This window comes from Rhinopithecus roxellana, chromosome 17, assembly GCF_007565055.1.
Source record: "Rhinopithecus roxellana isolate Shanxi Qingling chromosome 17, ASM756505v1, whole genome shotgun sequence".
In the NCBI taxonomy this organism is placed as follows: domain Eukaryota; kingdom Metazoa; phylum Chordata; class Mammalia; order Primates; family Cercopithecidae; genus Rhinopithecus; species Rhinopithecus roxellana.
The window spans coordinates 17,236,303-17,263,301 of record NC_044565.1 but is presented as its reverse complement, the minus strand read 5'-3'; positions in this window follow the sequence as shown (position 1 = coordinate 17,263,301).

Sequence of the window (26,999 nt, the reverse complement as noted above, 5' to 3'; positions counted from 1 at the left end):
TGGTGACAAAGCTAACAGACAATCAGGGAGAAAATAGTTAAAGTGACACTGAGATATAGATATCTAGAAGGTGGTGCTATATCCCACAGTAATGGAGTTCAGGAATGCTACTGCTAAGGATTAGGTGGGATTTTTGTTTTCAGGCAAAATTTGGAAGATATATTTTAGGTGTAAGAAAGGCCTGGCACAAGCAAACATCTAAGAAATTGAAAAACATGTTCCTTTTTTTTTTTTTTTTTTTTTTGAGATGGAGTCTCGCTCTGTCACCCAAGCTGGAGTGCACTGGTCAGATCTCAGCTCACTGCAAGCTCCACCTCCCGGGTTCATGCCATTCTCCTGCCTCAGCCTCCCGAGTAGCTGGGACTACAGGCGCCCGCCACCTCGCCCGGCTAGTTTTTTATATTTTTTAGTAGAGATGGGGGTTTCACTGTGTTAGCCAGGATGGTCTCGATCTCCTGACCTTGTGATCCGCCCGCCTCGGCCTCTCAAAGTGCTGGGATTACAGGCTTGAGCCACCGCGCCCGGCCAAAACATGTTCCTTTCAATATTGTGAGGGAATCTGAATATCTACCTGTTTTTAATTTAATAGGTATTGAAAAGTAATTCAGTATTTACTACAAGATCTGGAATCAGCATTTAAAATTGTTTGAGGGTCTAGATGGAAGTTAAAACAATAGATGTCTACCAAAGCATGCATTAACTATAATTAGTTATGCCACATTAAGTATACTTTTTTTTTCAATGAACACAGTAATCTTTTGTTTTCTTCTAGCTCCCAATAGAAGTTCAGAAGGGCCACATTTCAATAATAGCCTATCTACCTCCACATACTCTTTTTCTAACTGACGACACTGATGGGTTAGCAAATGATCCAGACTCTTTCTTTCTGGGGAAGCTTTCCATATTCCATATTCAACAAAATTAAAGAAATTTATTACTCCAATATTATATTTAAATTATAACACTTTTTTGGGTGAGCACATCCATTCTCCTGGCTCAACTGCTATCTTATACTAAATATGTGTATCTCTTTTCTTGAAATATAAAAAAAAATTATTGTGAAATATGGTAGAGCTAAAGAGAAAAGGGAAAAGGATCTTTGCTCTAATAATTCAAAATGGAGCTTCCTGTCACTCTTCAAGGTGGAGAGACTATTTACCTTCCTTTAAGGTACCCTTAGGTTGTTTCCATATCTTAGATATTGTGAAAAATGTTACAAAGAACATAGAAGCACAGACATCTCTTTGAGGTACTGATTTCAACTCCTTTAGGCATATACCAGAAAAGAAATTGCTAGACAAATGGTATTTCTATTTTAAACTTTTTATAGGATCTCTACAATGTTTTTCATCATTGCTGTACTAATCTACTTTTTCACTAACATTGTACAAGGCTTCTGTATAGTATGATGTTGAGTTAATAATGCTGTATTATAAACTAAAATTTTTCTAAGAAAATAGATTTCAGGTGCTCTCACTACCAAAAAGAAGAAAAAAAAATGTAAAGAGATGAATATAATTTATTTGACTTTAGTAATCACTTTACTACATATATATAAACATCATATTGTACATCTTAAATATGTGTAATAAAAAAAGCAAATATGAGATAGTTTCAATATCTAGTAGCAAGAAAATGAAAGGTAATACAATTTTGAAATATCTTGATGATGTGCTTTTTTAAAGCAATTAAAACTGAATTTTTAAGACTTTGTAGTTTCTTAGCAAACTATCACAAGGACAGAAAACCAAACACCGCATGTTCTCACTCACAGGTGGGAACTGAACAATGAGATCACTTGGACTCGGGAAGGGGCCTATCATGGGGAGGGGGGAGCGGGGAGGGATTGCATTGGGAGTTATACTTGATATAAATGACGAATTGATGGGTGCTGACGAGTTGATGGGTGCAGCACACCAACATGGCACAAGTATACACATGTAACAAACCTGCACGTTATGCACATGTACCCTAGAACTTAAAGTATGATAATAATAATAATAATAATAATAAAAGACTTTGTAAAACTATAAAGAAATGCTTATGTTATATGGTTATGCAAAAATCATCTGTAATACTATCTATGACATAGTATTCTGTTATCTATGTAAACATGTATTTTTTTTTAAAAGAGATGGGTAAAAAACTGGAAGGAAATATCACAAAGCATTAATAGTAAAAAAACAAAAAAACAAAAGAAACAAGAAAAAAATTACCCAAAGGAGGAATAACAATTTATTATACAAATAGAAAAAAATAATACTTTAGCATTTCTAACTCACACCTTAATCAAAGATTAATTTCAGGTTGAATAAAGATCCAAATGTAAAACAGAATTTTAAGACTTTTAAAAGAATATAGGGGATAATATTTGTATGACTACCATGTAGAAAAGTTCTTAAGAGAAAAAACAAACTATAAATTACAAAATAAATGCTTGAAAAATGCAGGAAGGCAAAATTATACATTTTTTTTTTTTTGTTCATTAAAAGATGTGACAACGGCTGGGCACGGTGGCTCAAGCCTGTAATCCCAGCACTTTGGGAGGCCGAGATGGGTGGATCACGAGGTCAGGAGATCGAGACCATCCTGGCTAACACGGTGAAACCCCGTATCTACTAAAAAATACAAAAAACTAGCCGGGCGAGGTGGCGGGCGCCTGTAGTCCCAGCTACTCGGGAGGCTGAGGCAGGAGAATGGCCTAAACCCAGGAGGCGGAGCTTGCAGTGAGCTGAGATCCAGCCACTGCACCCCAGCCTGGGCGGCAGAGCGAGACTCCGTCTCAAAAAAAAAAAAAAAAAAAGATGTGACAACAAAAAACAGTATTAAGAAAAGTTACAAACTGGGTAAAAATGTTTGAAACTATAAACCAGCAAATTTATATTGGATACATTGAAATTATGCAAATAAAAAAAGACAAAGTAGGCAAAAATGAAACATAAACAGATAATTCAGGAATCATAAACACAAACATGCACTAAAAAGATAAGATCAACTTTGTTAGTAATCAAGAAAATGCAAACTGCAACCACAAAGAGATCAAACACAAAATTAATTTGTCAAAAATATAAAAGAAAATTAAATTAGTGAATTAGCTCAGCAGTTTGTCAAGATGGAGAGTATTGGAAACTGTTCACTGCTGATAGAAGTGATTGAAATAATCCCTTTGGAAAAAAATATAGTGTTACCATATAAATGAAAAAATATGTATCTTATGACTCTTGAAACTTCAGAGAATGTCTTGCTTATATGCTACAAGAAGCACATACAAGAATTTTCATGGTAGCATTATGTGTAACTGAACATCTTAGAAACATTTATCTTGCTTTCCCTAGAAAAATTGCTATTTTTTATGGCCATAAAATGGAATACAATACAACAGAGAAAATGAGTATCTTATAAGAATACTAATGAAAATGTACTTATGGAGAGGGGGTAAATGGAAGGTATTAATCAAAGAATAGAAAGTTTCAGTTATCCAATATAAATATGTTCTAGAGATCTACTTTACAACACAGTGTTTCAGTTAACAATATTATACTTAAAAAATTGCTAAGAGGGTAAATCTTACGTTAAGTGTTTTTTATCATAAAAAAGTGATAGTATAAACGTAAAAGAAAGAAAGAGGTCAGGCACAGTGGCTCACACCTGTAATCCCAGCATTTTGAGAGGCCAAGGTGGGTGGGTCACCTGGGGTCAGGAGTTCGAGACAATCCTGGCTAACATGGTGAGACCCCATCTCTACTGAAAATACAAAAATTGGCCAGGCGTGGTGGTGGGTGACTGTAATTCCAACTATTTGGGAGACTGAGGCAGGAGAATCTGTTGAACCTGGGAGGTGAAGGTTGCAGCGAGCCGAGGTGGCGCCATTGCACTCCAGCATGGGTGACAAGAGGAAAACTCCATCACAAAAAAAATAAAAATAAAAATAAAAAAATAAAAGAAGAAGAAAGAAACTTCTGGAGGTGATGAATATATTTATGACATAGATTATAGTGATGATCTCATTGGTGTGTACTTATCTCAAAACTCATCAAGTAGTATATATGAAATAAGTACAGCCTATTCATGTATATTGTTCCTCAATAACATGGTTAAAAAAGAAATTTTTTATATCTCAAAGTGGTTTTATTGAGCATAAACCAAACAAAAGCTGCAATTACTGACGTATTAGGTTTATAGTCCTCTGAGGATAATCACACCTTCATCACTGAGGTCTAAGCCAAATGTTCCTGTCTACTTTGAGGCCACAGTTCCTACAAACATGAAAATATCTCTCAATGACTCTCTTTAGAACAAAACATACTCCTCTATGTGTTCATTGTAGAGCAGCAGTTATAGCTCTTAAGACTAACAGGGTCAATTATCCTGCTAGGGTCACAACTTCTTTATTGGCCTGTTTGTATGCCATAGCAAGAAGCCCCATATAATGGCATGGCAATTATAGCTTAAGTTTAATAAAACTCTTTGAAACATTGCCTTTCAACTATGTAAAATTTGCAAGAGTTGGAGTTATGGATATCACCTAATTCCTATAAGGGTAGGACTTAGTAATTTAATTTAAAATTAAAAAAAGGAAGAAAAGAAGGGGGGAAGGGAAGAAGCAGGAAAGAGAGGGAGTGGGGAGGGAGAGAAGGAAGGAAGGAAGGAAAGGAGGAAAGAGGGAAGAGAGGGGAGGGGGGAAGAGGGGGAGGGAGGGAGGGGAAGGGGAAGGGAAAAGGAAGAGAAGGGAAGGGAGAAAAGGAAAGGAGGGAGGAAGGGAAGAAGGAAGGAAGAAACTGCTGATTGTCATCAACAATGATTACACAGATTCCAACTAAAAATGTTTGCTTATTTTGTTTACTTTAATAGACTTTATAAAAGATACTCAAAATTATATCCTGTAGAATACTGCCTCACTTAAAAAATTTCTTTTTCCCATACAGAATATTTGATAATCTATTATTTGTTTTAAAATACAAATTAGCAAGAACGTTTACAATCTATTTTATGTCAAAACAATGAAGAGATTAATAAGTAAGAAACTGAGGTATTATTTATCATGAAATAAAGGAATTAGAAAGGAAAGCCTAGGACCTTCTATTTTTATAAAAATGTGCTCATTTATTCTGAAGAAAAAGTGTTTTTCTGAATAAAAATTTGGGGAGAGTTGAATTGGATTTAGGTACATTAATGGCAACATATATATATGTGAGTATGTGTTTACATATATACACAAATACACAACACACACATATTAGAGACTCACATGTACATTTTTTCTCTGTATACATACATGTTTGTCACTATACACAAATATATACTTACACCCACATATGTGACTGAGATAAAGACTACTGAAGGACCACACACCTTTGTTAGAATGCTGAAGAGTTTACAGAGAAATTGGGGAGAGAGTGACTCATGGAGGAAAATCTGCTATCTTTGATTTCAACTTTTAGCAGAAAGCCAGAACCATGGATGTCACATGCTTTGAGAAATTAATGTACATTTGCTCATGGCGGTTATGTTTTTGCAGTGTTTTTCTATCATAATTGTTCTCATTTATCTATAAATAAAAAAATCAAACATTTAACACAATCTATCATAGGATGATTTGAATTACTTAAATTGTGCCTGGTTGAGGAGAGTGAAATTATGAGGGGCCCTTAGTTTCATGCTGTATGCTTCTATATTTTAAGTTCCTTACATTAATCCTGTATTGATTTGTGTAAATCTAAAAGAAAAATGGATAAAATCTTTAACAGTAGCCATCCCAAATGAAAACTACTTTTAAAAATATAAAGACATTAATTCCATGTGAATTCATGCATAAAAGGTATAATAATCAGTTTAGAAATACAGTAATGACAGTGTGAGACTCTCTCAGAAAAATACCGTAGCTTATATTTTTTAGCCTCTTACATCTACATAGCTTGCTTACATTTCTTGAGTTGTTCATTTTATTTTGAATGTTCTTTACAAAAATGTCATTACAGTCAATATTCTCCATCTATAAAGGGAAATATCTGTTGGATTATTTAGTGAAGTAATTCAAACTTGGCCTTTTGGCAGACTAAATCAGATTGCATATGAATACATTTTAGTAATGCCTAACAAAAACATAATTCTTAGAAATTATTATTCCAAAGAAATAAAGCATATGAATGAGGAAAATATTTACTATGAAGAAAAAAATTGAAGCTATGTTTGCATTAAGCTAAAAACCAACAAAATGTGAAACAATGAAGATTTATAACACAGCACCAAATGCTGAAGGGGATAAATGAGTCAATTTAGCCAACATTTTACCTAGATCACATTAAGGTTCATATTCATCAATAACATTCAATACACGTAAGATAAACCATAACTTGAAAAAATATTTTCTATGTATGTATGGGAAAACTAAACAAAAGAAATTGTTGCTTCATTCGGAAAGTAGGACAAATGTATAATACATTCATTCTCTGTCAAAACTGACATTTGAAATAACCTACAATCCTAAACTGTGTTCCTGTAGTCTCCTTTTATACTTTTTGTGTGAATGGGTGAATTAATACTGCTAAATTCATAAATTCAGAGAACATGGGATGATTTTCATGCTGACTGCATGATTTTAATTTTATTTAATAGAAGTCTGTTGAAATGTTTAACATATTTTACAAGCAAATTTTAGGTCTGTGTCTCCAATTATTCAACCACGTCCTTAACCCCATTTCACATGGTTACCATTATCCAGGAGCTTGACAGCAAATCATAGGCTGCACTGTACACAGTAATCAGGGGAGGTTTCCTGAACTATGAATGTACCTCTTAAGTGATAGCTATTGTATGAATGTCTGTAAGAAAGAAAAAGAGAGGCAGCCAGAATCAAATACTGAATCTCATATTTCCACTAAATTTTAAGGATTCAGATTTTATAATATTAAAATATTCCAGATAAATGAATAATATCTTCATATTATTCATTGTGACTTCTTGGTTCTGAAGTCCTTTAATATAGCCATTCACAAGACATTTTAGGAAACTCACTCTGCCACTCATTTGTCTATCATTTATATATTTTTACTGAGCAATTACTATGTAGTTTAAGAACTAAAGAAGCAAATGGAGATGGCCCCAGCCATTTTAATAAAGTGTTGCTTAGGAAAAGGTAATTGTGCTATGAGCTACCAAAGGTACTAACTGGGTAAGTAGGGAAAGATGGGAAGAAGCTATTAATTTAGATTGAGTATAAGTGAGTGATTTGGTTTCACTCTGTGGCCCCACTCAAATCTCACCTTGAATTGTAATCCCCATAATATTCATGTGTGGGAGGTGACTGGATCATATGGGCAGTTTCCCCCATGCTGTTCTCATGATAGTGAATGAGTCCTCACAAGATTTGCTGGTTTTATAAGTGTTTGACAGTTCCTCCTTCACACACACTCTTTCTTACTTGCCACCATGTAAGATTTGCCTGCTTCCCCTTCCCCCAGCCATCCGGAACTGTGAGTCAATTCAACCCCTTTCATTTACAAATTACCCAGTCTTGGGCAGTTCTTTATATCAATGTGAGAATGGACCAATACAGTAAGGGACCATCTGAGGAAGTAAATAATGTTAAAACCAGGACTAAAGAAAAAGTAATAGTTGTCCAGGGCAGTGTTACAATGCCATCCCTAGCAGCATGGATGCCTGGGATACTGAGTCTGTTTAATTGGAACATGACTAAATGGGAGTTCTATTAATAAGGATACAAGAGGTGGGAGGCTTCTATTTAGAAGATAACTAATAATTATTAACTTTTGTGTACTCTATGGTGTAATACCCTTCAAATTTGAGGGTCATTAACTTTATTTTAGTTCTTGTCATAGTCATTTTCATAATATTATTTTTATGCATTTGAATTTTCCTTATGGATTCATTACTTTTTATTTTATAATGAACTGGGATATTCATGGAATATAATATCTGTGAATGTGTTACAGAAAGCTGTTTGCTTTCTTGTAACATTCTAAAAGATATATACCGTACTCTGGAAATTGTTAATATGAACTTAATTAATGTGAATTTAGTACATCTTTCTATAAAACTAAAGGGACCTAAGAAAAAGTAATAATTATCTAGAGAGACATTTAATGAAGGGGGTCAGCATGTATAGAGTCTGATGAGTAGAAAAGAATGGAGAGTGTTTTAGGAACTGAAGGAACACAGGATGCTGTGAACATAAAGAACAAGCACGAAAATGATACAAGATAAGGTTGGAGAGGTTGGCAGGAGCTGATCATGCAGAGCATTTTTAGATCCCATTTTTCTTAGTATAATAGAAAACCTTTGAAAGTAAAGTAGGGTAACAATCGATTTATATTTTTAAAAGATCATGGCAGTATAGAGAATATAATGAAGGGAGCAGAAAGAAAAGCAGAGTGTGTCATTTAGGGAGAGAATTGCAGATGCAGTGGTGGGGGTTGATGGCATATTCTATGATGCTGAAGTGAAGGGATGAGAAAGATTTTGGAAGCCGACTTCAGAGACTCTGGTGACATATTGAATTTTGGTAATGATGGGTGTGAACAAGAAGTGACCTAAGTTTCTGCCTAAGTAACAGAGTGGATAGGGACTTTGAAGACTGAAGGAGGAGAGAGATTTGGCAGGTAAGATTAAGCACTGAGTTTTTGCATGTGTTAAATTTGAAATTTGTGTCAGACATCCAAATGACAAAAATCTGTTGGTTATGTAAAGCTTGATCTGAGAAGATAATGTTGGTTGAGAAATAGAAATTTTGGGAGTGGTGAAGTATAAATAGGATTTAAAGCTGTGGATATATGTATTACACACTGACTTTATAAAAACTTCCTGGGTTCAATGTTCTTACAGTAATTGGGGGGAAAATAACATGCTTACGTAGAAAGTTAATTCTGGACTAAATGAAACTTACTGTAGCACATTACAGATTGCTGGTTGCTTGTTAGGACTGCATCTGTTTCAAATAACAGAAAGTTCTCCTATTGTGCTTTTAAAAGGTAGGGGCTAAATTGCCCCATACTACAAAATGTTAGGGACAAGTAAATTTAAGGCTAATACTCTGGCTGAAGGGCCTGATCAGGACACATGATTTTCTGGCTTCCCACTTCATCATATGTCAAAATATAAGCTTTTAAAACAGTGCTTCTCAAATCAACGTTATCAGATGGTTGTTGGAACTGTAGGTGTCCTGTCTGCATTTCTTTCCATAATTACTTGGAAAGCAGTATTACAAGGCCACCCTTAACTGCACTGAAGCCTGGGATACCAAGTATGTTTAAATAGAACGTGGCTAAATTGGAGTTCTATCCATAAGAATAAAAGGGGAGCAGGACTTCTATTGAGAAAATAACTAGCAATCACTCATTTTGGTATGCTCTATGATACAATACCCTTCAAATTTGAGAGTCATTAGTTAACTTTATTTTAGTTTAATAGTCATTTTCATAATACTATTTTTACTCACTTGAATTTTCCTCATGGTTTCATTACTTTTTATTTTATAATGAACTGGAATCTTCATGGAACATAGTATCTCTAAATATGTTAGAGAAAGCTGTTACTTTCTTATAACATTCTAAAATATATATACCATATTCTAGCAATTGTTAATATGTACTTAGTAAATATGACTTTAGTATATCTTCAACACTAAAAGTGATTTAAACTTCCAATGGTGATTAAACAAATTAACATGAATAATTTCAGAGTATAATCTGAAATAATTTAAATAAATAAACCACACCTATATATTGACCTAGAGAGACAACCATAACACTAAATTAAGTAAAGAAAAGTAAGTAACAGATTAGGCCAAAGTAAAACTGGATAAGCAAAGATTTTCTGTAAAGGGCTAGACAGTAAATTTGTTAGGCTTCACAGCCCTGTGGTTAGTCAAAACTACTCAACCTTGTCCTATTATGAAGGCAGCCATAGGTAATACATAAATGAATGAGGGTCACGGTGTTCTAATAAAGCTTTATTTATAAAAACTACATTTAGCCTACAGGTGGTCATTCGCCAGCCCTCAGTATAGAGGAGAATGATTCAAAAAACAGCAAATTTTTTAGACATAATTGTTGATAAAAGAGAGAGAAAGAGAAAAGAAAATTGGTTTTTCTTTGCAATGAAGAATTAAATGAGCTCAGCAAAAAGAGTTTGGGGAGTGAGGAAATTGAATTTTTAATTACTATAAAATTTAAATAATGAGATATTTTTACTTCTACATTCATATTTTACAAACAAAAAGCTCTTTAAAAATGAAAGTATGTTTTTAAAACCTAAACTTATGACTTTACTTGAAATTAACTGATAGAATAAAATCAGCTGTCACATCATGGCAACAAACTACTACTAGTCTTATCTTGCCTATAAACCCAAGTACCTTAATGTCAAATGATTATTTTAATTCATTTTCATCTAGTATTTTCACTTTCATTTTGTATTCTTCTTCTAAATCCATTGAATACTCACAAATTTCCACTTTTATTATTGACCTTTTATTTACACTTTTATTACTGACACTTATTATTTTCCTAATACAGTGGCTTTTGTTATTCAATATCTACAATATGACAAGCACTTTGCATTTCTTTACTTAATCCTCATATAACCCTGTAATCTAGGCATGCTTATTCCACTACTACCAACAGAGAACGTGGAGTTTACATGTTAAGTAACTTGCCAAAGAAAACATAGCTATAAAGAAAAGCAGATATCTGAGACCAGAGCAGTGTGACTCCAAAACACATTCTGTCTCTCATGTTTTTGTCTCACATTGATACTTTCGCTTGGAAAAATCACTCAATACTAGATCATACAGTTATACAAATTATGCTATTCATTCTCCCTCTTAGTTCCCACAATGACTCGTAGAAGCAGGTCCTGCTCTGTTTCCTCCATCTTCTCTACCTTCATGCTGAGGCATATCCTTGCTTCTACTTCACAGAGAAAATAGGGACGGTCAGGTGAGATTTGCTAAAACTTTCTGCTTACCTTCACCTGAACATTATATTGGCACCTGCATTCAATCTTACCTCTTTTCATTTTGACTTTGTTTTTCCTAAAGTTAATTCTTCCATTTCCATTTGTATTCTGGCTCTAACTACTAGAGAAGTTCCTTTTTTTTTTCTCCCCCTGCTGGCCCTAACCGCTAAGGCTTGGGACAGGTGACACAGTTTTAGATGAAAATTATAGCCTTGTACAACAAATTCTTAACTTCGCCAAGTCTAGCATAAAAAGGAATGGGCAGAACATAGCAACCCTAACTGAAGAGGAGTGCCATTCCTACTGAAAGTCACATAACTAAATCAAAGCATTTTTTGCTCGTCATTAAAATTCACTGATCCTATGTTAATTCACTTTGGATAATGGCCTTCAGCTGCATCCATGTTGCTGCAAAGGACATGACTTCATTTCTTTTTAGGGCTGCATAGTATTCCCTGGAGTATATGTATCACATTTTCTTTATCCATTCCACTGTTGATAGGCATCTAGGTTGATTCCATGTCTCAGGTATTGCAAATAGTGCTGCAACAAGCATACAAATGAATGTGTCTTTTTGACAGAATGATCTGGAGGGTGGGAGGTGGGCATGGGTTGGAAAACTACCCATCAGATACTGTGCTCACTACCTGTGTGACAGGATCATTTATGCCCCCAACCTCAGTGACTTTCAATTTTCTCATGTAACAAACCTGCACATGTACCTTCTGAACCTAACAAAAAAGTCAGACAAAAAATCCACTGACAACACAGTTGATGGTAGATAATGTTTTACTGAAGGTAGGGTGCTGATGGAAATGTAAATGCAGTATGTACACGAGAGGGGGATGTGGATACAACTTTTTATAGCAGATTATGATCAAATTCGTGGTCTTATTAATTGTAGTTTTTTGTGTTCCTTTATGTTTTAATTTTTTGACTGAAGCTTTCTTTCTGAATTTAAAGGCTCTTATTTTACTGCGTTTTGGCATAGAATCCCTCTTTAGCCTTTGCCTCTGTTACATGGTTACGAGAATAAGATGGCCTGAAAAAATTCCCTAATTTTGAAAGATCAGTGAAATAAGCCTAATCCTGAGCATTTCTTAGAAGGAAAATCTGCCATGGGAATTTATAAATGATTTATAAATTTACAAATGAGAATCCAGCTCCTTTTTATTAGGATCCTGGATAAATTTCTCCTCTAGATTATCATGGTGGACAGGAGGAAGGACTAGATTGCAGCTCTGACTAGAGCAGCTTGCAGAGCCTTGCATGTGAATTTTAGCTTTGGATCAACTGTAAGAACAAACCAGCAATCCTGAGAGGACCCACAAACCTTCTGAAGGAAGCAGACTGCTCCTGCAGGACCCGGGAGATCACCCCGCCAAATACTGTGAGTTCCCCAACTGCAGAAGAGGGAAAGGGAGATCCTCCTCTCTCAAACACATACGCAAACACATACATAAGCCCACTGGAGAAACTGAAGATCTGTTTGAGGGAGAAGTTTCTGACCTTACCTGGAGCTGAGGCAATTTAGGGAGTCGAGTGAAATATCTGGGTAGAGGAAGCAGTGGGTAAGGCCCTGGGAGCTCGCAGCATCCCCAGGCAGGTCATTCCTGCCTGGTACCACAGGGATCCATCGAGAGAGTGGCCAGAGGAGCTGGGGGGTGGGGAACACTACAGGGAGAAGGAAATCTCCAGCTGAATTTTGTAAGGATTTGAATGGGGCAAGAAACCTCCTGGCCAGAACTCAGGGGAGGGCGCAAATTTGGTGAGCAGACTCCACAGGCACCGGAAGAACCAATCCCTTTTCTTTCACAGCTGGGAGGCAGGTAGCCTGAGGCAAATTCTCAAGCCCGGCTTGCCCACAGCCTGGAAACAGACTCAGGGCTGTTAGTGAGGGACGCAGTGGGAATGAGAATGGCCCTTAGGTTTGTACGGGAACTCAGTGAAGTCTGTGACTGCCATCTTCCCCCACCTGCCTCCCTGAAACCTGAATAACTCAGCAGAGACAGCCATAATCCTCCTAGCTACACAAGTTCATTGACCTGGGAACCCCACCCCCATCTCCCACAGCAGCTCCAGGAGGACCTGCCCAACAGAGTCTGAGCTCAGTCATACCTATCCCTGCCCCCACCTGATAGTTCTTCCCTACCCACCCTGGTAGCTGAAAACAAAGGTCATATAATCTTGGGAGTTCTAGGGCCCAGCCCACCACTGGTTCCCCTCCATACTGCCACAGCTGATGCTTTCTGGAAAGTGCCACGTCCTGGCAGGAGGCTAACCAGCATAAAAATAGATCATTAAATCACCAACACGAAGAATCCTCAAAGAGTCCATTCACCCCCCTGCCACCTCCTCTGGAACAGGTGCTGGTATCCACAGCTGAGAGACCCATAGATGGTTCACATCACAGGACTCTGCAGACAACCCCCAGTACCAGCCCCGAGCCAGGCAGACTTGCTGGGTGGCTCGACCCACAAGAGAGACAACAATTACTACAGTTTGGCTCACAGGAGGCTACATCCATAGGAAAAGGGGGAGAATACTACATCAAGGAAACGCCCCATGGGACAAAAGAATCTGAACAATAGCATTCAGCCCTAGACCTTCCCTCTGACAGAACCTATGCAGATGAGAAGGAACCAGAAAACTAACTCTGGTAATATGATAAAATGAGGCTCTTTAACATCCCTCAAAAACCACACTAGTTCACTAGCAATGGATTCAAACCAAGAAGAAATCCCTGATTTAACTGAAAAAGAATTCAGGAGATTACTTATTAAGCTAATCATGGAGGCACCAGAGAAAAGTGAAGCCCAATGCAAGGAAATTCAAAAAAAATGATACAAGAAGTGAAGGAATAAATATTCAAGGAAATAGATAGCTTAAAAAAAAAACATAAAAAATTCAGGAAACATTGGGCACACTTACAGAAATGCAAAATGCTCTGGAAAATCTCAGCAATAGAATTGAACAAATAGAAAAAAGGAATTCAGAACTCAAAGACAAGTTCTTCGAATTAACTCAATCCAACAAAGACAAAGAGAAAAGAATAAGAAAATATGAACAAAGACTCCAAGAAGTCTAGGATTATGTTAAACAACCAAACCTAAGAATAATCAGTGTTTCTGAGGAAGAAAAGAAACCTAAAAGTTTGAAAAACATGTTTGGGGGAATAATTGAGGAAAACATCCCAGGCCTTGCTAGAGACCTAGAACATCCAAATACAAGAAGCACAAAGAACACCTGGAAATTAATCACAAAAAGGTCATTGCCTAGGCACATTGTCATCAGGTTATCTAAAGTTAAGATGAAGGAAAGAATCTTAAGAGCTATGAGACAAAAGCACCTATAGGTAACCTATAAATGAAAACCTATCAGATTAACAGCAGATTTCTCAGTAGAAACCTTACAAGCTAGAAGGGATTGGGGTCCTATCTTCAGTCTCCTCAAACAAAACAATTATCAGCCAAGAATTTTGTATCCAGTGAAACTAAACATTGTATATTAAGAAAAGATACAGTCTCTTCGGTACAAACAAATGCTGAGAGAATTAGCCACTACCAAGCCACCATTACAAGAACTGCTAAAATGAGCTGTAAATCTGGAAATGAATTCTGGAAACACAACAAAACAGAACCTCTTGAAATCATAAATCACACAGGACCTATAAAACAAAAATACAAATTCAAAAGCAAAAACAAAACCCCAAAAAATCAAGGTACACAGGCAACAAATAGCACAATGAATGCAATAGTACCTCACATCTCAATACTAACATTGAATGTAAACGGCCTAAATGCTCCACTTAAAGATACAGAACTGCAGAATACGTAAGAACTCACCAACCAGCTTTCTTCTGCCTTCAGGAGACTAACCTAACACATAAGGACTCACATAAACTTAAAGTAAAGGGGTGGCAAAAGCTACTTCATGCAAATGAACACCAAAAGTGATCAGGTGTAGCTATTCTTATATCAGACAAAACAAATAGCAGTTAAAAGAGACAAAGAGGAACATTATATAATGGTAAAAGGCCTTGTCCAACAGGAAACTATCACAAACCTAAGTATATATGTACCTAACACTGGAGCGCCCTAATTTATAAAACAATTACTAATAAACCTAATAAATGAGATAGCAACACAGTAAGAGTGGAGAAATTTTTCCACTGACAGCACTAGACAGGTGATCAAGACAGAAAATCAACAAATAAACAATGGATTTAAACTATACCTTGGAACAAATGGGCGTAACAGAAGAGTTCACCCAACAACCACAAAATACACATTCTATTCAACAGTGCATGGAACTTTCTTCAAGATAGACCATATGATAGACCATAAAACAAGCCTCAATAAATTTAAGATAATTGAAATTGTATCAAGCAGTCTCTCAGACCATAGTGGAATAAAATTGGAAATCAAGTCCAAAAGGAACTTTCAAAACCATGAAAATACAAGGAAATTAAACTGCTCCTGAATTTGCATTGGGTCAAAAACAAAGTCAAGATGGAAACTAAAAACTTTTTACACTGAACAATCATAATGACACAACCTATCAAAACCTCTGGGATACAGCAAAGGCAGTGGTAAGAGGAAAGTTCATAGCCCTAAATGCCTACATCAAAAAGACTGAGAGAGCACAAACTGACGTGTTAAGGTCACACCTCAAGGAACTGGAGAAACAAGAACAAACCAAACCCAAACCCAGCAGAAGAAAGGAAATAACCAAGATCAGAGCAGAACTAAATGAAATTGAAAACAAAATCAACACAAAGAATAAATGAAACAAAAAGCTAGTTCTTTGAAAAGATAAATAAAATTGATAGACATTAGCAAGATTAACCAAGAAAATAAGAGAGAAAATCCAAATAACCTCATTAAGAAAAGAAACAGGAGCTATTACAACTGACATCACTGAAATACAAAAGATCATTCAAGGCTCCTATGAACATCTTTATGCACATAAATTAGAAAATCTAGAAGAGATGGATAAAGTCCTGGAAAAATACAACCTTCCTAGCTGAAATCAGAAAGAATTAGATACCCTGAACAGACCAATAACAAGCACGAAGACTGAAATGGTAGTTAAAAAATTACCAAAAATAAAAAGCCCAGGACCAGACGGATTCACAGCAGAATTCTATGAGGCTTTCAATGAAGAACTGGTACCACTACTTTTGAAATTATTCCAGAGGATAAAGAAGGAAGGAACCCTACCTAGTTCATTCTATGAAGCCAGCATCACCCTAATACGGAAATCAGGAAAGAACATAACCAGAAAAGAAAACTGCAGATTCATATTCTTGATGAACATAGATGCTAAAATCCTTAACAAAATACTAGCTAACTTTTAATCCACAACATATCAAAAAACAATCCACCATGATCAAGTAGGTTTCATACTAGGGATCCAGGGATGGTTTAACATAGGCAAGTCAATAAATATGATAGACCACATACACAGAATTAAAAAAATCACATGATCATCTCAATAGATTCAGAAAAAGCATTCAACAAAATCCAGCATCACTTTATGATTAAAACTCTCAGCAAAATCGGCATACAAGGGACATACTTCAATGTAATAAAAGCCATCTATAACAAACCCACAGCCAACATATTACTGATTGGGGAAAAGTTGAATGCATTCCCTCTGAGAGCTGGAACAAGACAAGAATGCCCATTCTCACCATTCCTCTTCTACATAGTACTGAAGTCCTAGCCAGAGCAGTCAGACAAGAGACAGAAATAAAGGACGTCCAAATCGGTAAAGAAGAAGACAAACTGTCCCTGTTTGCTGACACTATGATTGTTTACCTTGAAAACCCTAAAGACTCCTCCAGAAAGCTCCTCGAACTGATAAAATAATTCATCAAAGTTTCTGGATACAAGGTTAATGTACACCAGTATCTTTTCTATACACTAACAGTGACCAAGTGGAGAAACAAATAAACAGGTCAACCATTTTTACAATAGCTGCAAAAAAAAAAAAAAAAAAAAAAAAATCAAGTACTTAGGAATATACCTAACCAAAGAGTTGAGAGACCTCTATGAGGAAAACTACAAAACACTGCTGAAAGAAATCATAGATGACACAAACAAATGGAAACACAACCCATGCTCATGGATGGGTAGAATCAATATTGTGAAAATAACCATACTGCCAAAAGCAATCTACAAATTCAATGCAATCCCCATCAAAATACCATCATCATTCTTCACAGAATTAGAAAAAACAATTCTACAATTTATATGAAACCAAAAAAGAGCCCTCATAGCCAAAGCAAGACTAGAAAAAAAGAACAAATCTGGAGGCATCACACTACCTGAGTTCAAACTATACTAAAATGCCATAGTCACCAAAACAGCATGGTACTGGTATAAAAACAGGCACATAAACCAATGGAACAGAATAGAGAACCCAGAAATAAAGCCAAATACTTACAGCCAACTGATCTTCGACAAACCAAACAAAAATACAGAATGGGAAAAGGACACCCTTTTCAACAAATGGTCCTGGGATAATTGGCTAGCCATAAGGAAGAGAATGAAACTGGATCCTCATCTCTCACGTTATACAAAAATCAACTCAAGATGGATCACAGACTTAAACCTAAGACCTGAAACTATAAACATTCCAGAAGATAACATTGGAAAAACCTTTCTAGACCTTGACTTAGGTAAGGATTTATTTACTGATCAAGAACCCAAAAGAAAATGCAATAAAAAGAAAGATAGGCCGGACACAGTGGCTCACCCTGTAATCCCAGCACTTTGGGAGGTCGAGGCAGGCAGATCACTTGAGGTCAGGAGTTCTACACCAGCATAGCCAACATGGTGAAATCCCATCTCTACTAAAAATACAAAAATTAGCTGGGCATGTTGGCACATGTCTGTAATCCCAGCTACTTGGGAGGCTGAGGCAGGAGAATTGCTTGAACCCGGGAGGCGGAGGTTACAGTGAGCTGAGATCGCACCATCTCAGAAAAAGCAAACCAAACAAAAACAAAAGCAAAAATATATAGTTGGGACTTAATTAAACTAAAGAGCTTTTCTTGGCAAAAGGAATAGTCAGCAGAGTAAACAGACAACCCACAGAGTAGGAGAAAATCTTCCCAACAAATACATTTGACAAAGGACTAATATCCAGAATCTGCAACAAACTCAAACAAATCAGTAAGAAAAAAACAGACAATCCTATCAAAAAGTTTGCTAAGGACATGAATAGGTGATTCTCAAAAGAAAATATACAAATGTCTAAAAACCATGAAAAAATGCTCCACAAGGCTAATGATTAGGGAAATGCAAATCAAAACCACAATGAGATACCACCTTACTCCTATAAGAATGGCAATAACCAAAAAGTCAAGAAACAGTAGATGTTGGTGTGGATGTGGTAATCAGGGAACACTTCTACACTGCTGGTGGGAATATAAACTAGTACAACCTCTATGGAAACAGTGTGGAAATTCCTTAAAGAACTAAAAGTAGAACTACCATTTGATCCAGCAATCCCACTTCTAGGTATCTACCCAGAGGAAAATAAGTCATTATACAAAATGCACACTCATAGCAGCACAATTGGTAATTGCAAAATCATGGAACCAACCCAAAGGCCCACCAATCAACAAGTGGATAAAGAAACTGTGGTAGAGTTGTATGATGGAATACTATGCAACCATAAAAAGAAATGAATTAATGACATTTGCAGCAATATGGATGAGATTGGATACTATTATTCTAAGTGAAGTAACTCAGGAATGGAAAAGCAAACATCGTATGTTCTCACTGACATGTGGGAGCTAAGCTATGAGGACAGAAAGGCATAAGAATGACACAATGGACTTCGGGGACTTGGGGGAAGAGTGGGGGGGGAAAGGGATAAACAACTAAAAATAGAGTGTAGTGTATACTACTCGGGTGATGGGTGTGCCGAAGTCTCACAAATCACCACTAAAGAACTTACTTATGTAACTAACTAACTAACTAACTAACTAAATAAATAAATAAATAAATGGACAAATGTCTGTCAGAAGTAACAGAGGCCACAGGACAAAGGAATCACATCTTTAAAGGTCTAAAAAAAAAAAAAAACACACAAAACAAAACTTGTTATTCTAGAATTCTAAATCTAGTGAACATAAAGGTGAAATAAAGATATTTTCAAAATAAAATAATCCTCTAAAAATGGATACATTTAATACTATTACATTGTCAATTATGACGCAAGATTATCCAAATAAGTTAACCCTTCAATATGCATTCAATTTTCTTAAACATTTTTGATAGTGATTTAATTAAATTTTGTATAAATAACAAGAATCTGTGTAAAATAACATTTCCAATACCAAAATAAAATTCATCCCATGATGTGATGGTTGGTGGGTGAGGATGTCTTTACCTCATTTTGATAGCTTGTCTAGGCATTATCTGCTTTTTGAATTACTAGGGCATGGAAGAGATTTTATAAAATTCTGATTTAGAAGGTCATGAACATTTTCCATATCACATCCTATGCATCAATCATTCAACACCCTCATCAAATTGCATTTTCCCAAGATACCTTCAAAGCCACCAATAATCTCTTTCTCACTCTCCCCACATTGCAATTACTACCTCTCTTATAATAGTTGGCCATCTAAAACTTTTTGATTTCACATTAGTAACTTGGATATTTGGTATGACGTAAGAGTCATTTCCATATTTATCATGATGTCTAGTATAGTATCATATTTGTAGTAAATATTAAAAAGTGAAAATGATGACACTTAAAATATGTTCATTTGAGCATGTAAGCCTCAGATTTAAGTGTTCAGAGGAAGTCATTTCATTATGTTCTTTGAGCCCTTATCAGTTGATAAATTCAATCACAGAGGGAAAAATCCCTGATTCTAAGGAGTAATTTTGACAGTAGAATTAATACAGTTAAGTAGGTTTCAAACAAAATACATCTTGTTTGAAACCCATGTTGTATTTTGTTTGAAACCCTGTAAGAGACCTTTTATAAACATCTAAATTTTTAGTTGCTTCAATAATAAAGATACTTTTTATTTAATGAGATTAGGTATACCAGCTTTGCAAATAATTTACATTATTAAGATAGAGCTCAGCCTGAGATAAAATTAAAGTATTTAGAAATCTAATTATCAGCTGTCATCGGAGTGTGTCTGATCTGAAAACATTGTACACTTAAAAAAATGTAAGAGACGAAGTTCTAGGGAAAATCATGCTTGTATAGTTTTAAGGGCCAGAGTATGGATGCTGCTTCTTACCTCAGTTAACTTTAAGATGTGAATGTTTCTGAAATGATTACTTACCTAGAAGTTAAAAGGTATAAACGCCATGCTGATATGAGGGTGGGTTTCCTGAATCTGAGATAATAGATTTTTAAGTGAAATATGGGCTTACAGGTATTCCCTGGTGTCACAAAAGATACTGTAAAAAGAAGACTATGATTGAGATTATTACCCTTCTCCAAAAGCCATTTTCCCCTAATTCTATATGATAGAGTGGAATAGGGATTGACTGTGCAGCTAATGTTCCATGACCTCTTTTCTGTCCAGATGTGGCCATGTGATTACATGCTGGGTAGCAGTATATTCATAGAAATGATGTGTTTCCCTTCAAATGCATGGTCTTAAAATGAATGTGGATATACTTTCCCTTGTTTTCTTCATTCCTGCCACTCTAAGTATAGACTTCACAAAGAGTTGGGCCAGTCATTTGGACAAAATGTGAAGACAAGGGTTGAAGATGGTAACATCCCTACCAGCCTAGACAATCTACCTCTGTATTGTTAAATTAAAATATATGGGACTGATATGGTTTAGATATTTGTCCCCTGCAAATCTCATGTTGAAATGTCATCAGCAATGTGGAGGTGAGGCCTAGTGGGAGGTGGATTTCTCATGAATGGCATAGTGCCATCATGAGGGTGGATTTCTCATGAATGGCATAGTGCCATCTCCCTGGTGATGAATCAGTTTTCTTGCTCAGTTAGATTATGCAAGTTCTGGCTGCTTACAATAGTTCGAACCACCCCTTCTCTTCTCTTGCTTGTCTTTCGCCATGTGATGTGCTGGTGCCTCTTTTGCCTTCTGGCATGATTGTAAGCTCCCTGAGGCTCTCACCAAATGCAAATGGCAGCACCATGCTTCCTGTACAGCTTGCAGAACAGTAAGCCATCTAAACATTTTTTAAGTAAACTGCTCAACCTCAGTTATTTCATTATTACAATGCAAAAGTAGACTAATACAGGAACTAGTATTGACTTCAAATTTATCATGTCAGGCAACTAGAGAAAAAGGGACTGAGGACAAATAAAGTAGGAAAAATAGTATACAAAAGTGAAAAAATGAAAATCAGACTCTACCTTATATTACACACACGCACAGAAACAGAGAGAGAGAGACAGAGAAAGACACAGAGGGACAGAGGAACTAAGAATTTAAATGTAGAGTTGACAGTCTTAGTAAGCAAAAATAGACTATAGTAGTTAAACTTGAATTTCAGATAAATTTTTTGTATGGGTATTTTCCAAGTAATAGTTGGGTCATAGTAACACTAACAAGTTCTTTGTCATTTATCTGAAATCAAATATAACTCATATCCTGTATTTTACCCAACCACTCTACTTAAATGTCAAAATAAAAATAATAAAACACAAGAAAATATATATGTTTTTAATTTAGACATTGGGAAGTTTTCTTAAACCACACACAAAAAGCACTAACCTTAAAAGATTGATAAATCTGAATATTTTAGAGGTAGCAATTGACCATGAACACTTGAGCTAGAATGAAGAAATAGAACTAGAAAGTGGAAGGGGATACTTTCAATGGATATAACTCTCAAAAGGTTTAGTGTCCTAGTAAATGCTTATAAACACATAAGGAAAAGAATAAAAATGACCAAAAGTCATAAACAGTCATTAGGCTAAAGAGGAAATATGTATGGCTAATAAAAATTAAAAAGAAGATTTAATCTCAAAAGCAATCAGAAAAATGCTAATAAAGACCAAAAGAAGTTACTATTTTATACTTATCAATGGACAAAATTGAAGCATTCTAAAAATACTAAGTCCTAGAGCAAATGTAAATCAATATATTTTTCAAATAATTGCTGATTTTCAGCAATCTGATGGGAGAAAAAATAGTTTCTTAGTGTTTCAATTTTTAAAATTGCAGGATTTGTGATTGAATTTGAGCATCTCTTCATATGTGTAAGGGCTGATAATACATACACGCACACACGCTATATATGTCTATTTATGTCTTTTTTTCTATTTTCCACATTGTTACTGGCAGGTCTTTGTTCTTAGAGCTCCCAAAATGGTGGCGGCTGCTGCCAAGATGGCAACAAGCCTTTTGTTCTCTGACTTGGGGTTCTTGGCCTCGGGGATTCCAAGGAATGGAACCTAGGGCCATGCAGCGAGTGTTACAGCTCTATTAGAAGTCATAGGTCACAGAAGAGAACCATGGAACCCAGTGACTAGTGATCAGCTCTATTACGACGAACCTGGGCACTTAGCTATGCAGGAACAATGGCGAACCTTTATCCCAGTCAGGAGCAGCAAGGGGCACCTCATCTGGATTAGGAGCACAGTGGACACCCTGCAGGATCTGGAGGGGTAGAAGTCAGCAGCGGGTCTGTGATGGCGGCAAACAGCAGTGGTGGATGGTGGACAGTGAGCGAAAGCTCAGCTCCAACCATAACAAACATGGACCAGAAGGGTGCAGTTGCAAAATTTAATAGAGTGAAAACAGAGCTCCCATACAATGAGAGAGGACCCAAAGGGGGTTGCCCCTCCCTGCTCCAATGCCTGGGTTTATATCCCGATCGTTGTCCCTCCCATTGTGCTCTCAGGTGATAGATATATGATTTAACTATTTCATTACCTCCTGCTTTTAGCCTAATTTGTATTTTAGTGAGCCCTCTTTACTACCTGATTGGTTGGATGCGATCTGAGTTACAAGCTCCGGGTTTATAGGTAGGTCACCTTCCCCAGCTAAGCTTAGGAATTCTTAGTCAGCCTAGGAAATCCAGCTAGTCCTGTCTCTCAACATGGCTTCTGGCTCTGTGCTTTCACTTTTGTTTTTATTAAATCATATGTATATTCACTGCCATTCAGTATGACTCTGAGGCTTAAAACCAAGCCTTTGCCACATTATTCTACACAGAACACAGAAATGTCTTTTATTCTCATTGTTACCAATAAAAATGTTTTTATATTAATTAATTCCTTAAAAATGTATTCAATTATCACTACACTACAGTATTTTGAAGAACAAACAAAATAAGAGCAACCCACATTGATCTGCCTTTTTCTACATTTCCAGCGTCAATTGGTATCTTTCACTTTGCAACTTAAAACCAATGGCTTGTATTGTTGGTAAAATATTTACTGTTTCTCCAATTAGATTTCATATTTATAGAATACCAGTACTCAACCTTTAAGTGCTTGAGATGCACATTTGAATAATGGAATTTTGTGTGTCAAACAGAAAGGAATTACAATATAAACAATTGTTTGAGAATTCAGTTCAGAGAATATCATAAATATCTGGCTTAAGTATTGTGTTGTTCACTTGATTACCTTTTAGTGCTTTGCTACCTTTGAGTAAAACGTAACTTATTTGTACTGCATTTCCTTATGTATTCATGGAAGTATTTCCTGGTTCTTGCTTGATATTATGCCTCACTTCTTATTTCCAGTGAGTTACATTTTACTCTACTTCACCATATCCTGGCGTTTCCGGTTTTAGCAAACATCTACACATTTAAAAAATTTGACTTTACACTTGTGAAGGCTTCACAAATAAAATGAGTCTGACAAACTTAGGAAGTCAGAAAATCTATATTTTCTGGTCAGCATGACTTGCTAATAAACTGAATACTGGGGAGAAGGCAAAGAAAGAAGAAAAATAACCCTCTTAGAGATTATTTTATGTTTTCACTATTTTTGAGTTCAGTATTCTGAACAAGGTTATTTTTGAAATATTTTATGTCAAAGTTGCATGAAATCAGAAATCACATTTCAATGATTTATATGACACTGACATACAATAATATTTTAATTAGTTTTTTATTACCTAATGCTTACATTTAAACTAACTTTACAAAGCATTTTGGAAACATAAATGTCTATAATCTTGAATTGTGTATTCTTTGACACTGAGGTATGGAAATCTGAGTCTCTAAGATAGTTTATTCATCGCTATCATGTAACTGACAGTTATTTATATCTAAAGCACACTAAATTAGCTTATGTGTGAAAAGACAGTGAGAAATGATCTAAAATGTCAAAAGGATAATAAAATAATAAGGAAGTGACATCCAGACATCAGGACCTTCCTGTAGTTTTCCCCAGATATTCTCATTATTAGAGGCCCAAACTCTGAAAAAGGAAGGATGTCAATAGATCCCTGAGAATAACCTGTTTGTTCTCTAGTAAATTCTATGAGCAAGTAACAATCTTATCATTCCACACTCAAGAGTTGTTTAACACAGACCAGGACAATCAAGATGGTACAGATAGATTTCCCCTTCTTTCAATGCAGTATCCCTGAGGTAGATCCCCATTTTAATGCTGAGTAAATTGTTAGCAAATGGTAAAACTCAAACTACACCTATCTTAGAAATAATATTTATTAGTCTCCAAGTGAGTTTCTGAGAAGCACAAGTTTGGCAGAATATAATTCTATGTGATCAAATGCCTTTGAATATTTTATAAAATGAATAAGTGAGACACAAGAATAGCAGTCATTATTTTTAAACCTGTAGTATCAGTTCCTGAAATAATATCTTCTAATTAGGATACTACAGGTGAATATTTAGCACAGTTACAGAATGCAAAATGAAAATATTTGTAAGCATTCAATTATTTGCCTCATTCAGTTGGGAAAATTGAAAATTGAGTTACAATAAATTGCGTAGTCATTTTATATTAACATTAGCAAAAGTGCTTACAGAAAATTATACCTAAATGTAATTCATAAACCACATAAACAAAAGGTTTATTACTGGAAGGAATGTAAAAGATAATCTAGTTATGAAGCAAATATTCAAGGATTTAAAGTGAAATGTTCCCGTGATGTAAGTGAAGCAACTGAAGCTGAGATAATTTATTTGATTTCCCAACAACATAGACAAGCGTGTTGAGTAGTTCTACTTCAAAATTGTTTTTAAGTTTATGTGTAAATTTTAGGGAACAAAACAAGCTGTATATATTTTATCTTACTTTTTTAAGTAAATGTGATAGTGCCCATAAATTATGGCCATATCAAAATGTTATCAACAAAATTAAGCAAGTCATATGAAAGCTATAATTTCAATTTGTTACAACATTAAATTGGATCATAGTCTATTACAGGATATCCTTTTCTCCAAACAGTTTATTAATTTGTTTTAATTATTAGGTGTCTTACTAGTTATATTCTGGAGCTGTCTTGGGAAAAAAAGCAGGTGGTTGATACATATACTCAAATTAAAAATGAGTTTCTCACTATACTAGTTAATTCTGGCCCTTTCATTTGTGTTGACTACCCTTAAATTTGATAAATATGCTTAAATAAATTTTAAAAAATACATTATTCTCAGTAAATATCTCCTGGGCCTTTGAGGGGAAATCAGAAAACCTAGAATAGCTTGGTAGAAAAAAAAATTTTTAAGAAAGACAATTAATTTGTCAGACAAAATTAACTATTTTTATTTTTTTCATTTATTGCAAGTAAAATGGTCAATGAGATTAGATAATTTCTAGGATTACTCAATGTGGATATGTTACTAAATTCTGTCTAATGCCATCTAAAGCAGAAATGTCCTGCAGACGCTTTCCAAGTGTTCCTTTACAGAGGGTGCTAATATTCAGCCCCAGGCCCTTCTTAGCCATGCTTTTCTCCATTCTTGTTCCCATAAATAGATATCTGTCTACAACTTAGTCCACATGAGTGATCCAAAGATCACCCTAATGATATTTTTAAAAGAAAAAAAAGAACTGAAAAGAGCCTGAGTGCCCAACGAGTTCATAGAACAGAATAGAGTACAAACTAGCTCTTGATTGCCTATAGATTTTCATATTGTTTATGCTACTGTTATTTTGATTATTTCTCACAGCTAAGCTTTAAATAATATAAACAAATAGTCATTTGCACATAATAAAAGTGGAAGGACAACAAAAGGAGAAATAAAGTCAGAGAAAATAGGAACTTATTTAAAGTTGATCTGAACTTTATGCTAGAATGACTCCCTTTACATAATCAAGCAAAAATTTTACCCTCAAAAGCACACAGCTGTATCTTTATACAAATTTGTCACATGGCTGAGATTCCCACAATAAAAAATAAACACAGAAAATCTATCAAAAAATACTGTTGTGAAGAATAATAATTGAACCAAAATCCACAAAAAGAGAAGTAATAAATTTAATGCCTAAAAAATATAAGAGCACCCACAAGGAAAAATGTTATCTAAAGCAAAATCAAAAGATTTTAAAAATTGCAACATATGTGACAAATGTTGTCTTAATGAACAAAGAGTTCACACAAAAATATAGAAAATAAGTGATCCACATCTAGTTATAAAGATAACTACAAAATATTAATCAGCATAAATGTTTAACCTAACTTATAATTTAAAAGATAAGAAAATATATTATAATGAAAACCCCTTTTATCTTTCAGGTTCTCAAGGATTTAAAATTTTGACATTTATTTTGTGGCTCATGCTGGTTAAATGGACACTCACATATTATTCATTGCAGTGGAAACTAATGTAACATAGTTGAAAGACATTAGGTAATAAATACTAAAACTTAAAGTATGTGTGCTCTTTCACTCCCCAAATCTTACTGCTAGACTGCTACCTTGCAGTCCCTATTATGCAAAGATGCTCTTGGTAAGGATGCTGGTAAGGTCTGAATGTTTGTGTCCCAAAATTCATATGTTGAAATCCTAACCCTCAAGGTGATGGTATGAGGAGGTAGGGCCCTTGGGCGGGTCATGAGGGCACAGCCCTCATGAA